General features: G+C 38.3%; 1 long non-coding RNA gene across 1 annotated transcript; it reads left to right on the plus strand.

The window, feature by feature from the left end:
- The first annotated feature begins 1,403 nt into the window (after positions 1–1,403).
- Positions 1,404–12,245, plus strand: LOC148131282 (uncharacterized). The gene is made up of 3 exons (XR_015748346.1): positions 1,404–1,485; positions 3,000–3,138; positions 12,219–12,245. It is a non-coding gene; the product is annotated as an uncharacterized LOC148131282 (long non-coding RNA).
- The last annotated feature ends 4,355 nt before the right edge of the window (positions 12,246–16,600 follow it).

Raw genomic sequence — 16,600 nt, forward strand, 5'->3', positions numbered from 1 at the left:
TGTATAAAATGATTCCATTATTCTATTGTGATTACTTGAAGCCTTTATACTGCCAAGAGATCTGTCCATCAGAATTAGTTACTTTCCAACAGAAGAATTAAACCAGAGCAGAGAATGATTCAGAAGAAAAATGTGATCCTTCTTGAACAGAAGACACATTTTGGCTTTACAGAAACTTTTAATTTATGTGTATGCTGCTCATTCCTGCAGAATCTAGCTGACTAATAATATTAACATATGAAATAACATCAGGGAAACCCATATACATAAAAACATATTTAAAAAAAAAGTTCACAAAGCACCAGCAAATATAAATATCATATGCCAACAACCACACCTTCCAGTCAAAGACCTCCCTTCTCCTCTGCAAAATGGAACAGGTAGGTCTTAAAGGTTTGCTTTATAACAAAAAAGGATGAGAATTCCAGCTCAGAGAAGGTAAAATGGACGATTCTAGACATAGTGACATTGCATGGCAAAATGGGTCAGATTGGATATCATTTATCAATAAATACTTGAGGGCAATGCTTCAAGGAGCATTGTATTTCTTCTTTTTCTGCCTCTTGACCTACAGGTTCCTCCCTCCCTGTTCAGGCCCACAGATGGTCTTCACTTTGCCCAGGCCCTGCTGTTCCTCTGCATTGCTATGCCACCCCAGGCATCCAAATCCATATCCTTTCTACACAGCATCCCATTTCCGTTCAACAACTCAAAAATAACCACCCGGGCCCTTCAACATGCTGACTTCCTTTGTCTTGCACTGAACTAAATATCTGTCAAGTATCTTTCTGGGTTTCCTATCTCTTCCTGTTTGATCCTTGAGGAAAAATAATAATAATAAAGAGACTATGTTAGCTCTGAATTGATTTCCCGCATCACTTCCTATTTACACAGTCCTCTTAGTGCTAAGGCAGGCAAAATACCCACCTAATACAAAAACAAAACTTCCCACCCTTCCATATATAAGTGAGTCATGCAGCTGTCATCCCATAAAAATTGTCAGCTAATTGTGTAGTTCTTGGAGCCACGATTCCTCATTGATGTCAGGTGTGAGGGGTGTTCCTGTTTATCTTTACTGGTTGTGCTTTCCTGCAGATACCAATTTTGGGGAAACAAATGTTTCTCTCTCTTTTTCCTTCTTTGTGGTGAAAATCTACAAAACAGCCAAATATTCCTTTGAAAGCTTAATGCAAGGATGAGATTCCATTACTTTGGGATACAGCATGTCCTAAACTAACTTTTTTAGTGTTTTGGAAATCACTCTAGAATCCCTATTACACCGAAAAGATGAAAGGACTGCATGAGAAATGGAATGACTTAACTCAGAATAGCTGTTATGTGTTGTTTTCAAGATATGCAAAGTAAATGGATAGGCTGGAATAAAGCATCCAGTTCTGGTCACCACGGTACAAAAAAGATGTGGAGACTCTAGAAAGAGTGCAGAGTGCTTGATATACAACCACAATTGGGACTGCAATTTCCATGGTAAGCCATTGCAGTCATAAGTTGAGTCTTACCCAATGTTATGACAATTTTTATTATGGTTGTTAAGCAAATCACTGTGGTCATTAAGCTAATCATGCAGTTGTTAAGCAAATCACATGGCCATCAAGCAAATCCATTTTTCCCAATGGGTGTTTTTTTTTCTTTTTTGCTAGAAATCAGCCAAAAAAGGTTTCAAATCATGATCAACCATTGTTAAGTGAAGAATCATAAGTTGAAGACTATATTCAAGGGTCTTCAAACTTGACAGCTTTAAGACTTGTGGACTTCAACTCCCAGAATTCCTCCTCCAATCATGTTAGCTCAGGAATTCTGGGAGTTGAAGTCCACAAATCTTAAACTTGCCAAGTTTGAAGACCCTTCTATATGTAAATTTAAATTTTACATATTTTAACTTCTCTATTGCTTCAGTCAGACCAGTCCTAGCTGGTTTACAAGTCGCAGTTACCTGAACAAACAAAACAACATAATAATACAATAAGATATCATTAGACACTGAACATCTGAAACTGGAGTTGAGTTACAATAATAAAATAAGATAAATAAAATAAAATATACAATGAAATGAAATAAAAACTGTATATAGTTCTGAAAGCCACCAGCTATCAATAATGCAAACATCATCAAGTATTTCCTAAAGGTGCTTCAAAACAAAAAAAAATTATGAAACCTTGTATAAGTGTTTTAAACATTTTCAGGAAAGAGCTATCCATTTGGAGTAAATGACAAAATGCGCCTTGTGTGATATCACAGCACAAAAGCTTGTGTTAGGACACCATGATGCACAGGTGTCAAATTTGATTGCAAAAAGTGATGTATCGTGTCGTATCGTGATGTTTTTTGCCTTTGTGGAGCTGGAGTGAGCATGGCCTGTGCATGACGTATCCGGCTTGTGGGCCACCAGTTTGACCCCGGTGCAGAAGTTGCAGATCCATATGTATGCATTCCATACAATTTATCCTAGGAGATTATTTTATTGCTGAAGTAAGTTCATTGAATGGATTTACTTTCATTTTAGGCAATAAACAGAGTCTAATGATTTTCAACCAGAATAATCATAGAGAATATGTGTGTTTCAGCCTTTCTTTTCTCCTAAGTGTTCAATATGGAACAAAAATGACCAAGACGAGCAAAAATAATAAAAAAAAATCCTCTGGTATTTTAATTTAAATGCAGTTCTAAGCTTACTGGGGTGACTGGGGAATCTTCTTAGAAGTAGCTAATATAATATTACAGCACTCTTCTGTTCTGTATAGGATCAAGGGATTTAAAACAGTGCCAAATATTGATAATGTTGCAGGGACCTTGAAAACAAATGGTGCAGCTAGGATTTATCAATTGAGATATTTTCCTTAAAGCAGGCAGTCCACAACAATATATCTGCCAATATTTAAAAGAAGGGACTCATTTCCAGAAGGTTTAATGATCTTAGGAAGACAAAATAGATTGTGGAGAAGTTTTCTTATTTATTTACTCTTTCTTTATTTCTGATGCAGGACAATGCCTCAGTCCAACCCAGCCATCACATTCTCTGCAGAGCTTTTAAATGATATTTTTAGCCCGGTGATTTCTTCCCATGTTTTTCAGTAAGATTGGAACTCTGAAGTCACATCTTTGGTTCCTGGGGAGAAATAAGTAAGTATGTCAATAAATGACTAAAACAATATGCACCTTGGCTCATATGACATACCACATGGTAGCTTATTTTAACCATGATTTCCTAAAGAAAAGATAACGCCCTGGTTCACACATTACTGCTAACCCACAGACTGCAGTTTAGAAACCAAAGCAACTGTTTTGAATGTCACACAGGTAGTCTTCGACTTACAACAGTTTGTTTAGTCACATTCAAAGTTACAATGGCACTGGAAAAATGTGACATAGGGCCGTTTTTCACGGTTATGACCTTTGTAGCATCCCCATGATTATGTGATCAAAATTCAGATGCTTGGCAGCTTTTTCATATTTATGACACATTGCTGTGCCTCAGTGGGAGGGATTCAATTTTTTTTTACTACCAGTCCTGTGGGCATGGCTTGGTGGGCGTGGCAGGGGAAGGATACTGTAAACTCTCCAGTCAGAGGTGGTATTTGCCGGTTCTCAGAACTACTCAAAATTTCCGCTACCGGTTCTCCAGAACTGGTCAGAACCTGCTGAATACCACCTCTGCTGTGTCCCAAGGTCAAGGGAATCTGACTTCCTCATTGACTTGCTTAGCAAAACGTCCCAAAAGATGATCAAATGAACCCAGGAAACTGGAGCCATTATAAACATGAGTCAGTTGCCGAGCATTCAAATTTTGATCACATGACCATGGGGTGCTGCAAAGGTCGTAGGAGTGAAAAGTGGTTATATGTCACTTTTTTCAGTGCTGTTGTAACTTCAAACAGGCACTAAATAGCAATAGCAATAGCACTTAGACTTATATACTCCTTCACAGTGCTTTTACAGCCCTCTCTAAGCGGTTTACAGAGTTAGCCTATTGCCCCCAACAATCTGGGTTCTCATTTACCAACCTCGGAAGGATGGAAGGCTGAGTCAACTTAAGCCTGGTGAGATTCAAACTGCCAAATTGCAGTCAGCAGAAGTAGCCTGCAGTACTACACTCTAACAACTGCGCCACTCAGTTCACTAAATGAACTGTCATAAGATAAGGACTACATGTAATTAATTCATAAAAAGTCAAATGTCACTGTGTGAGTGGGCAGTTGTATATATTTGTTTAACACAAAAGCAACAAACTCTCAGACATGACTGTAAAATTAAGACAATTAAAATTAAATCCAGTACAATATTAAAATGCCATTCCCATCTGTATTTTAAAGAGATACGTTTAGGACTGGGTGCAAAATTATAGGCCTTTTCTGCAGAATCATCGGAAATGTTAGAGTTGCTGGAGAAATTTCAGCTTTCTTCATTAAAAAAAAGGATATTTCCTGTTACACAAATTCACTATATTAACTTTCTATTGTTCGGATATATAAACAGTGCACTTAACAAAAGAACATGTGTGTGTAAGAGAGAAAAAGAGGAGGGGACGAATGATCTCAATCTTTTACAGTAATCATTAAGGAAATGTGTGGAGAATGTAGGCATTTATCCACAGAACAGAACTGAAAGGAAAACATTCAGCAGTATACAGCTGGTGGATAAACAAAAAGGAAGCTATTTTATTTTTTAAATTGCCCAGGTATATGAAAATGTGTCCAGCTCTGTTCTTGATGTTTTGTTACACTTTAATCCATTCCTTTAAATGCTTCATATTTATCTTTTTAGAGTAAATGATTAGAGCACATTGCAGTATGAATGCAAACACGAGTGAAAATGAAAAATAATTACAGTAAATAAAATCTCAGTTAAAAGCAGAAGGCTAAAAGCCAAGAAAAACAATGGAGAGCAACACACACACCCCAAACTAAAAGGGAGAAAAAAAAACTTGCTGCTAAACACAATTTAGTCAGGGGTGGGATTCAAATTTTTTAATAACCAGTTCTGTGGGCGTGGCTTAGGTGGTGGGCATGGCTTGGTGGGCATGTGACTGGGTGGACATGGCTTTGGTGGTCATGTTATTGGCTGGGCATGGCCAACTCAATATCACTCACATCGAGGCGTGCATCTCCTTGCCTGGCCTCTCATGATTATGGGGATGTTGCAACAGTCGTAAGTGTGAAAAATGGTCATGTCACTTTTTTCAGTGCCATTGTAACTTTGAATGGTCACTCCACACAAGCAAAGTACCAGCAAAGGAAGGGAAAAAAACTCCAGAGACATTCCTGAGACAGGAAGTCTAGTCCTGCCAAGAATGTAAAAAGGGTTAACGGAGAGGCACTTTCTGTAAGCAACACCAGAATGTTTCCTTCCTGCCTTCCTTACAGGATTAGGCCAGTAATTTCTTCTAACAACCAGTTCTCTGAACTGCTTAGAATGTGAACAACCGGTTCTAGCGAATAGGTGCAAACTGGTAGAATCCCACCCCTGAATTTAGTGCAGAGAAAATTAAAAGACTGGGGTGCCATTACAGGAAAGGCTCTGTCTCCATGAATATCTATGGGGCGTACTTGACATAGAAACACAATTGAGCCCAAAATTTCTGTTGCTAAGTGAGACAGTTTTTAATAGAGTTTTGTCCCATTTTACAACCTTTCTTGCCATAGTCATTAAGTGAATCACTACAGCTGTTCAATTAGTAACAGGGTTGTTAATTGACTTTGACTTCTCCATCGATTTTGCTTGTCAGAGGTCGCAAAAGTTGATCACATGACCCTGGCACACTGAAAAACATCATAAATCTGAGCACAGTTGCCAAGAGTTCAAATTCTGATCACATGATCATGAGGTTGCTGCAATGGTCATAAGTGTGAAAAATAATCATTGAGTCACTTTTTTCAGTGGCATTGTAACTTCAAATGGTCACTAAATGAACTGTTGAACTCCATTTACATGAACTCCAACTTCTGGAGAACTGGTAGCGGAAATTTTGAGTAGTTCAGGGAACTGGCAAAAACCACCTCTGACTGGCCCCGCCTCCATCTATTCTCTGCCTCCCAAATCCCAGCTGATTGTCTTCTTTTGTTATCCTGCACAGGAGAATGGAGCTAGAAAGCAGGTTAGTGTCAACTCATAAAACATTTTGTATATACATTTTATAGTTGACAACAGAAAGGGGGGGGGGGTTCAAAGAGCAGGCAGCAGTGTGGACTTGAAAGTACATTCCATTCATATTTTCTTCAAAGACTGATTAGATGGCTGAAGGTTCTGCTGTGAAAAAAATCTAATTGGAGAGCATGATTAATGACTCTTGTCTATGGATGTCTTTTGTTGGATGATACACTCAGAGGGGTGGGAGGAAAAGCAGGATCAAGGGTGACAGTGAATTACGTATCTCAGAGTTGGCTACGCCCAGGTTAGTGCCACGTAGAATGTTAACTTCCAATAAATCCTCTTTAGTTTGGGGAGTGTGGCTCGAGGCTTATGATTTAATTGGAGTAACTGCTGGAATCCTGACAGTTAGTGGGTGGGGAGGGAATGGGCTTTTGCAGTAACCTTCCCCTGCCATGCCCACCAAACCAAGCCAAGCCCAGCAAGCCACGCCCACAGAACCGGGACTAAAAATTTTTGAATCCCATCACTGGAATAGAACTTCTGAGGCAACCCAACATACTAAATTTGATCCATATGGAATATGATGAGGGTCTTTGGGAAACATTGCTTCCAAATCATCTAAGGTTTGAATAGTTTCAGTATCACCCATATTATGCAATCTATAAAATTATGTTGCTGATGTTTAATAATTTCCAGCTTTTCTCAGCCTTTTTTTTTGGAACCTGCCATTATGGTAGTCTTTGACTTACAACAGTTCATTTAGTGACCGTTCAAAATTACAACGGCACTGAAAAAAAGCAACTTATGACCGTTCTTCACACTTAAGGCCACTGCAGCATCCTCATGGTTACGTGATCCAAATTCAGACGCTTGGCAACTGACTCATCTTTATGATGGTTGCAGGGTCCCAAGGGTGTCCTTTTGTGACTTTCTCACAAGCAAAATCCATGGGGAAGCGAGATTCACTTAACAACCGTGTTACTTGCAGGAATTCAGTTAACAATTGTGGCAAGAAGTGTGGTAAAATGGGACAAACCCCACTTAACAAAGGTCTCGCTTAGCAACATAAATTTGGGGCTGAATTATGGTCGTAAGTCAAGGACTACCTGTAATTTACGCTCCTTAAAAAAACCTACCTTTTGCTTTGACTTCAGTGACATTGTTCATCCTGAATCCACAAGTAATTTGTATAGAGAATTTGTGCAAAAATATTCTTTGTTTTTGTTTTTCTTTCTTTACCCAGTTGCTTATCCACAAGAGGGCTTGCTCTTTTATCCCATGACTGTAAAGCCATGGCGGTAAAGGGACGTGGTGGCTCAGTGGCTGACCTTTCTGTTCGACGCTGAGCTTGTCGATCAGAAAGGTCAGCAGTTCAGTGGTTCAAATCCCTAGTGCTGCATAATAGGGTGAGCTCCTGTTACTTGTTCCAGCTTCTGCCAACCTAGCAGTTCGAAAGCATGTAAAAAATGTAAGTAGAAAAATAGGGACCACTTTGGTGGGAAGGGAACAGCGTTCTGTGCGCCTTTGGTGTTTAGTCATGCCGGCCACATGAACTTCTTCAGAGGTGGCTTCTGAGAGCGCTGGCTCTTTGGCTTTGTAATGGAGATAAGCACCGCCCCCTAGAGACGGAAATGACTAGCATGTATGCGCGAAGGGAACCTTTACCTTTAAAGCTTATGGTGAAGTCGTTGATGTGGGACTTTGTCAAAGGTGTTTTGAAAACCTAAGTAGTGTAATTCACTGGCTCCCTTGTTTATTATGTGTTGTACCTTATGATTCTTGACTCTTGACGAATATATCTTCTCTTTTATGTACACCGAGAGCATTTGCACCAAGACAAATTCCTTGTGTGTCCAGTCACACTTGGCCAATAAAGAATTCTATTCTATTCTATTCTATTCTATTCTATTCTATTCTATTCTATTCTATTCTATTCTATTCCATTCCATTCCATTCCATTCCATTCCATTCCATTCCATTCCATTGTTTATAGCACCCTCCAAAAACTCTAGCTGATTAGTTAGACAGGATCTTTGCTTAACGAAGCTTACGTTGGGTATCAAGACCTGTGCCAAATACTGAAATAATTTTTGAAAATACTGAGAATGATATTTGTCGAGACTCTATGAATACTTGCTGAATATTACTTCTTGCTTCCAATATGATTTTGTTCATTTCTGTCATAACAATGTTCGTAAAGACAACAATTGTAACAGCCTGTGTTTAATACAAATATCAATTGTATTGAGGTATTCCATCAGCAATGCTATCTTTTTTATCGACACAGCAATACAGACAGACAGACAGGTCATTAGCAATCAATTTAGAACCAGGAAACTTCCCAGAAAGTCAAAAAGATTGGACTAGGCTTTTTTTTTCTTTTCTTTTGCTAAAAAGTCAGAGTAAGATTCAAAAGCAGTATTTTCCTATCTGTGGAAAATTCTGATAAAAAGTGTAGGTAAACTTCTATCTCTGAATCAAATTGCAGTTGTCAAGTTAGCAACATGGTTGTGAAGTGACTTTGGCTTCCCCATTGACTTTGCTTGTCAGAAGGCCGCAAAAGGGGATCACATGGCCCTGGAACACTGCAGCCGTCATAAATACAAGTCAGTTGCCAAGCGCCTGAGTTTTAGTCATGTGACCCTCAGGTTTCTGCAACGGTCGTGTGAAAAACGATGATAAGTCACTTTTTTCAGGGCTACTGTAATTTTGAACAGTCACTAAATGAACTGTCATAAGTCAAGGACTACTTCCTTTGAAAGTGGTATTTGAAAACGAGGGCAAACACCTATTTACTTCCTTTCACACATTCAAAAATAAAAAAGGACTAGACAGGAAGAAAGGAAGGAAAGAAGGAAGGAAGGAGTGCATTTTTAAAGTGATGTTTAGTATCATTTAGAAATGCAGAACACTCTGGTAGACTTACTTTCTTGAGAAAGTGTTGCTTTGAGATCTGCTTAACCACTTTAACATAGCATTTTCAGTGGCTGATTAAGAATAATATGAAGAAGCTGAAGATCCCTATCAAATTCTGAGAATAGGATCATTCTCTTCAGCATTCGTAATACTAATTTGCATCACTTAGCTTCAGTTAGATACGAGGATATCTTTATCTGACAAACATTCCAGTGGCTTGAATCAGTAGTGGGGTCCAAATTTTTTTACTACTGGTTCTGTGGGTGTGGCTTGGAGGGCGTGGCTTGGTGGACGTGCCAGGGGAAGGATACTGTAAAATCCCCATTCCCTCCCACCCCACTAACCTGCTTTCCAGCTCTGTCCTCCTGTGCAGGGCAACAAAAGAAAACCCAGCCAATCAACTGGGACTGGGGAGGCAGAGAATAGATGGGGGCAGGGCCAGTTAGAGATGGTATTTGCCAGTTCTCCAAACTATTCAAAAATTCTGCTACCGGTTCTCCAGAACTGGTCAGAATCTGCTGAATACTACCTCTGGCTTGAATCCTCTTTTGGATTCTAAGAAGACATCAGATTAAATCTTAGACACATTAAAATATCAGAATGTCTTGTACCTAGTCTGAATATGAAAAATGAGAGCTCAGGTGGGATGAAAATATCAAAGTTTACAATGGTTTCTCTCTCTTTGCTTCTGATTGCCTCTTCTGATAAGCTTTTCTTCAGTTTTTCTGTTAGAGTGGTCTTTTTATGCCAACAGCCCCACAATAGAATTTCTTTGTTTACTGGTTTATTAAATTTATATTTTCTTGCTATCTGATGATGCTCGGCGGTTTATACAATATGAGAACATGGAAATAGTCATGGTTGGTCACGTCATCAAATGGTTAAATCATAAAATCAGAACTCCAAATTAAAACAAACTGAATAAAAAACATAAAAGTGAAGATAAAAATAAATATGGATTTGCTTGTGAATGTAGTTAGAATATTGTCTGAACCAGTTTAGTTTTGGGGATTTTCCAGAAAGCCTTTCAAGAAAGGGGTTAACCTCATCTTGGTTAAAGGCATGGTGTTGCCACTATGAAATTGTACTGCCTAACTTTGGCTCCCTGTACATCCTAGCATTGCAGGTTCAACAGGAGTTTCTCCCCAAATGAGGTGGAATTTGCAGCTAGAATAGAGAGTGGAGTTGACCCAATCCCAGTGGTGGGATTCAATTTTTTTTACTAACAGTTCTGTGCGCGTGGCTTAGTGGGTATGGCATGGCTTGGTAGGTGTGGCTTGGTGGGCATAGTTTGTTGGGCGTGGCAGGGGAAGGATACTGTAAAATCTCCATTCCCTCCCCACTCCTGGGGAAGGATACTGTAAAACCCCATTCCTTCCCCACTCCTGGGGGAAGGTTACTGCAAAATCCCATTCCCTCCCTAGGTTTTGGTGTCACCAAACAGAGTTCTTATCATATCTGGTATTCTTGTGAGAATAGATAAAGGTTTGGTATATAGGACTTTTCTTCATAAGCTCATCTGTGGCTTTAGGATGAACAAATTACAATTTTAGATGATTGCAATTCATGTATAATTTTGTTTCTGTGTGACTATTATATAAGGCAGATCACATGAGAAGGAACAAAAAAATATTTGGATGAACAAAGAAATCTATTGGGCTATTACATCCTCAAGGTATTCACGGGTCTGAAGAAAACAGGAAAGGAATGGTAAAGTATATCCTGTAAAAAAGTCTCTATGTCTGATTATTTCTGATCTTCTGGGGGTTATAAAAAAAGTTTAAAGAATTTGAAAGGATATGCATTTCATTTCTTAGCTGAGCTGCCAGTTTACATAACAATAGAAGTCACAAAATCTGTGATATGTTTTCGCCTTCTGAATTCCCCTTAAAGGTAATTTTCATTCAACTGTAACTGACGACTGTACATCAATAGAGTCTTCAAATCTCAGATCAATATCCTAGGCGTTTTCAGAGAATACTAATTAGTCTCACAGAGCAGTTCAGCTAGGTTGCAGAGGGGTTGCGCATGTGAAAGGGAAAGAGTCATTTCTGCGCTGCACCAAGTGTTGACTGTTCAGTTCCTAGACAGAAGCATTTTTTATTCCTCAAAGGGTCAGCTAAAGACTCTGCAGAGACCTATTTTCTACTCACTCACTTACAGAATGGAATATTTTTATATTACTGTACAAAACGAGTGAGTAAAACTACATTGGTTGATGTAAATATAATGTTTATTACTGAAAAGCTTCTTATTGCCATTTTAGGAAAGTTACTGGAAAACTTTAAAACCACAAGCAAACATTCATTTTTGTATATTCTGAAATTATATGGGATCCCTCTTATGTTGTCTTATCTAGGAAACTGGTAAAATTTCTGATTAATTTCAGCAAAGCCACATCTTTTACTGTATATGTTTAACTGGAGGAAGCAATAATAATTTAAATCTTCTAGACCAGGGCTGTCAAACTCCCAGCCCATGCCCGGTTCAATGAAGGAGGAAAAAATTCCCAATATGTCATGTGACGCTGCCATGACGATGTGAGTTTGACACCCGTGTTCTAGACTGTCATGCTTAGAAGGAGAGGAACTTACATGGGCAACTGATTATGAAGGTGGCTTGAGGGCATCTTATCTATAGTTCCTCAAATCTGACAGAATCACTGGAATTGTGACCTGGGAAATCTCTGTTGGATCTCCATCATCAGGGTCAGTTATCTCATCTGTATCAGGGTGGAGAACTACATTGTTTTTGTTCTGTTTCTTCTAAACCACTATTTCATCCAACTTTACTTATTCGTGAGTCTCATAGCAATTATGAGAAAATCTTTACCATGCGGCCTTTTGATATAATTCTTACATCTTTTAGAATTCAGCCATGCTAAGAAAATAAAAGCTACTAAATATCAAAATGAGGTTAGAGACCTCAAAGGAAACAAAGAGAAAACTATCACTTAAACCTCTTTTGCCATCCCTACAAAGATTCTTTTTAGAACTAATTACAGTTCTCTAAGGGAAGTTTAATAGACTTCCTACAGCTCTGATGTTTCTAAACCTATTTTCCAGGTGTTGCTGTACTGTTCCTTTTATGGTGACATTTTTTTTTTTAAAAAAAAACCTCTCAACCTCTTATTTCTCCCTTGGTGCTACATCCCCCAGTCTGCTTTGATGATTTTTACATTTATCTTTTCCTTTCAGAATAATTTCAGTCACCCTCTAGAATACCAAATATTGAAGAGCAGCAGTAAACATCCACAAGCAACAGATGCTGGTATAATAAACAACTGACACTAATAAAATTATTTACAGGTTTTTATATACAATTTTTAAACTGTTGGCATATAATTGTTATTTTATTTCATTGGGGTTTGTTTGTTCCGCGTGCTCTTTTGCCACAGAAAACTCCTATTGTCATAGTATATACAATATTTTCATTTTATTGAAAAGGTGGGAAGTTTAGCTAATCCTTAGGGGTCATTTTACACCTATCCAAATATATACAAGTTTGTCATCAAATACACACTAGGAATAGTCAATGGGATTTATATATTAGTTACTTTGATTTGATCCACAGTTCTAGTAAAATGTTTATGCAACCCTTTAGCAAACTCTGGGCCCCATATTTAGCTAATATAATTTTATGCACGTGAATGTGAATACTCAACCACTTATGGGTAGTACTCAACTTATGATTACTTGTTTAATGATGGTTCAAAGTTATGATGTCACTGAAAAGTGTTAAGCATAATCCATAAGATAAAGCATAACCCATCTTCAAAGTTCTGACTGTCATAATATGCCTGTAATTATACAATAGCAATTTTTGTCCTAACAAGCTGGCTTCTAACAAGCCAAGTCAATATTGGATTCACTTAGCAACCATGTGAGTCACTAATGATTACAATAAAAATGCTCTTAAAATTGAGTGCAGTCATGTGAAGACTTTTTTAACCACTGCATCACTTAATAACCAAAATTCTGGTTCGAATTGTGATTCTAAGTTGAAGACTACCTATACTTCATTGGTAGAAGATATCCCATGAACTCATCACACCCTGATTGAGACTTCCACTACACTGGAAGTGAAATATGGGCTAATCTGTTGGTTATTTAAAACTAGAAAGAAAATCAGATGTTTGGTTAGTACAGAAACTTCAATTAAAGTGTGCAGAGTATAAGGAATTCTGACTGGAGCTTTGTATAACATCTATTGCGACCCTAACATCTTAATGATCAGGGAGAGAAAATTATTGCAAAAAGTTGGTCCTTATTTAGTTATTAAAGTTGCTTTTTCTTCTCCCCCCGCCTTGACACTTATAAATTGACATACATAAGAATCTATGTTTATTGCAGATTTATGGTAGACCAGCTTTTCCCAGTCATATCTACTCAATCCACCAGAGCAGGGAGGCAGGGAATGCTTAGGTCCCCTCACCTAAGGGGTTCATCTTGTGGGACCAAGAAGATGGGCCTTCTATGTGGTGGCTCCCTCCCTGTGAAACATCATCCCCATGAAGATAAGATTTGCCCCCACTTTGAGACTCTTTCACAAGGTCTTGAAGACCTGGTTCAGCCAATGGGCCGGGGGAGTGTAGAGTGGGATGAAGCCGATCAAGTGGCTTATTTGATTGACTGACTGTTGTCACCAAGGGAATGGGGGTTTATCGCTTGTTATTGTTTTCATATTGGGTTTTTATTTTTGTAAGCCACCTGGAGTCTCCAAGAGTGAGTTGGGAAGCCGTATAAATTTTCATAAACAAACAAACAAACAAACAGTATAAATAAATAGCATCTGTGCAATAGGAATCCTGGAACATGGATGCCATTAGAGAAATTGTGTCATCCAGAGCCTCCACTGAGTTTCTATAGCTATAGGTAGATCTGAACTTGGTTTCCTCCAATTCTGAACCAAATATTTAACCACTGTTCAGCATAGTCTCCAGGCTCTTTAACATATTGAAGTGCATTAAATTAAAAAGATTCTATCCTTATTAATACTGTGATGTTGTTGTCCAAACACTTCAGGCAATTCCATAAAACTATTAGATGTGGAACACCCATAAAATAATGTAAATTAGCATTTTATAGGTGGATGCAATGGGGCTGCACATCTAAATGTGAATATATGATTCCAGGCCACTGAAGAAAACACCTCTCTTGATTTAAATGCAGGCACAGATAACCACTACAGTCCATAAACACAAAAAAGGCCAACAACAAAAAACAATGCAACCTGCACCATGATATCACAATACAAACTGAGGCCTTTGTGCTTGAGTCCTGATATTGGACACATGTCACAGGGTTTGTTTCACAATGTCATAATGCACATTCCAGAACTTCCCCCTTTCCTCCCTCCCTGCCCCCCACATGCCTATAACTGCTGGATTGCAAGCAATGGGTCATAATTACCAGCCTTTGGAGCTTCCCATGACAAAAAACCACAAAAAAAGTTCAAAATTCAATTATCTTCTATCCCTGGTGTTGCATAGTGAGATTTTTTTCTCTTTCCAACAGCTCTGTGAGGGAGCATCATTTTCACCCTCTTCCTAAATAATAATCAGGTGGGGGCCATCCTGAGGTCAAGCATTTACTGAGAACCCTTCGGGTAGGGAGGGACAAACCACTCAGGGTTGTTCCCTCTAGCTAAACTATGTAGGGTTGACAGATTGCGCTTGGAGTAGACAGTCCCTAAGGTAAAAGGAACCCAGTTCTATTTTGTGAGGCTTTAGAGAGAGCTGCCATTGCCAGCAAACAAGCAGAAGCTCTGTGAGCCAGCTGTAGCCTCTGGATTGTCTTCAAGGACAGCCCCATGTATAGCAAATAGAATAATAATAGTTGAATTGATATTTGACAAGGGTATGAATCATTGTCTTGAGTGCTTTCTGATCTGGGAAAGGTTGGAACTGGTGGGCCAACTGAAATGACCAAAGGGTCTTCTGGTCATGGTTTTTACTTGCTACTCAAGCAGGAGCTGTGAGTCCAAAACAACAACAATTGCAAAGCTGCTCCTTCAAAAAAAAAGTGCATTTCTTTCAAGTGTGATAGATAAAACGATATGAAACTAGAGAACTTGTGTACCAACAAGAGGATTTATTCAAGTCTGTTCCCCTCAAATCAGACTTCACAGTTTCTCACACCAGATTAAGATTCCCGCCACCTTTTCTGTTTGCATGTGGTACCAAAAGAACAGCCAGTGCAGTTTCTATACTATGATTAGGCTTGAACAGGAATTGGAAGATAATCCGGATCATCCAAGGTCTTCTGTAGGTGCACTTCAAACACCTTGAGTAATGGCACAGATCAAAATTCATTCTAGTTTGCTTCTTTAAGTGTTGACGACTCAAGCAAGTCGCAGGGGATCTGATAAGATGATCTCGTGAGACCTTGTCTGTAATAATATAGTCTTATATGGAGAAATCATGAGTAACTTTTTTATTTTAAATAGTTTTTATTGTACTTTTGAACATTTAAAAAAGAAACATACAATCTTCTCAGCACTATGACATCGACATTTCCATTTCAGTCAATATACATATTTACATTAATTTTTGTTTCTACTTTCTAACCAATTATACCACTTCTCCCATATGTATAGTATTCCATATCTTCTCTGTCTTGCAATTCCAATGTGAGTTTGGCCATCTCTGCACAATCCATTACTTTCTTTATTATCATGCTTTTGGAGGGGGTACTATCTAATTTCCAATTCTATGCATAAGCAATTCTTACCACTGTCAATATATGTATTATAATATATTTGGTTCCTTTGTCAAATACTCCTCTGATTAGGACTGTTCTAATGTTTTCTTACACGCTTCCTTCTTCCTTTCAATTTTCAACGTTTTCTTCTGCATTTGACATTCAGCATCCTATGGCTTCTAAGCACTGCCAATCTTCATTCTAAAGGATTCTCTCTCTTTTTTTTTGCCATCACTTATTAAACCAATGCAGGAAAAGAGGAAGGCACATGGTCTGCACGAAGGAGGAGGAAGAACACATGAGGGATTTCTCTGCTATTAATGCTGAATCAGTTGAAAATATAGAAAATATCCAACTAATCAGTTTTACTTATTTACATTATTGATGCCATTGTACTCTAAGCAACTCCCATTGCTTATACCTTCTACATTCTGTCTCCTTCTATGGCTTCTATCTTTCCTGATTTCTTCCTCTCGTGAAAAGTTTGTGCAGTCTGTCTAGGCGTCTTTATTTATTTATTTATTTATTTATTTGATTTGCCAATTGTTTACAAGATAATAAGTATAAGTGTATACATAGTTGTGAATACATGAAATGGGTACATATAAGAAAAATAAAAGAAGAATAAGAGAAACAATAGGACAGGGACGGTAGGCACGTTGGTGCACTTATGCACGCCCCCTACAGACCTTTTAGGAAAGGGGTGAGGTCAATAGTAGACAGTCTAAGGTTAAAGTTTTTGGGGGTTTCATAACTCTATCAAGGGAGGGATACAAGGTACATATGTGACCAACTCACATATTGATAAGACCTTTCAAAATTAATTTACCTTTTCTACTATAATTGAGAGCTAAGTATCTACGGCCTAGGAATACTTT

Source organism: Notechis scutatus, chromosome 3 (genome assembly GCF_049901735.1).
Source record: "Notechis scutatus isolate UNSWTSFEM ecotype Mainland chromosome 3, rNotScu1.2, whole genome shotgun sequence".
NCBI lineage: Eukaryota > Metazoa > Chordata > Lepidosauria > Squamata > Elapidae > Notechis > Notechis scutatus.